Here is a 701-nt window from a genome sequence, read left to right as displayed (position 1 = left end):
ATGGGATGTATTATTATTCAAGTGGCCATAGCAACACTTCGTATACTCCAGCTGAAGCTATGAGGTGAAATGGATCGTCATTAACGCTAATGGCTTCTCCAAATACGGTCTTAACCATATTTTTTATTCCAGTTGCATTGTCGCTGACAAGACAAATACTATCAACTCCACCGTTCATCGTATCTATCGTCGGCTTGATCCAGCGCAAAAGAGCTTCTGTCTTCTCGTTATTTCCAGATCTGGTCAACCGACGACCGACAATTTGACCAACTTCATTCTGTGCTCACAACAGCATTTTAGCGTCCGACATGCTTTCTATTTTACCACTCCCAGTCCATATCTTGAGTTTCTTACAAAATTTTACTGAATGATTAATTTGGAGAGCTCTTTTGACCTGCATCGTTTTCATTAACTTCTCAGCAAGCGGGCTCCAAACCTCCGTTGTATCCAGCCAAACCGATGTCATTAATTGATGGCTATTTGCTGGTAATACTGCGGGCACGAGGAAGAAGTTGGGGCTAGGTAAGCAGTTTTAGAATCTCTGAGCTGTGGAAGGCGGTCCGCAAATATAGCATACAGTTTATAGTACCGTGTTTGTCGTCTACGGCGAACACTTTCCATCATATATGCCAAACCACTGGGAGAAGTGATGCCATCATGCACGAATTCCATAAGAGACTTCGAGTAGCCTGTCTTGTGGC

Source organism: Phytophthora parasitica (genome assembly GCF_000247585.1).
Source record: "Phytophthora parasitica INRA-310 unplaced genomic scaffold supercont2.9, whole genome shotgun sequence".
Taxonomy (NCBI): Eukaryota; Oomycota; class Peronosporomycetes; order Peronosporales; family Peronosporaceae; genus Phytophthora; species Phytophthora nicotianae.
This window is presented reverse-complemented; position numbering follows the sequence as displayed.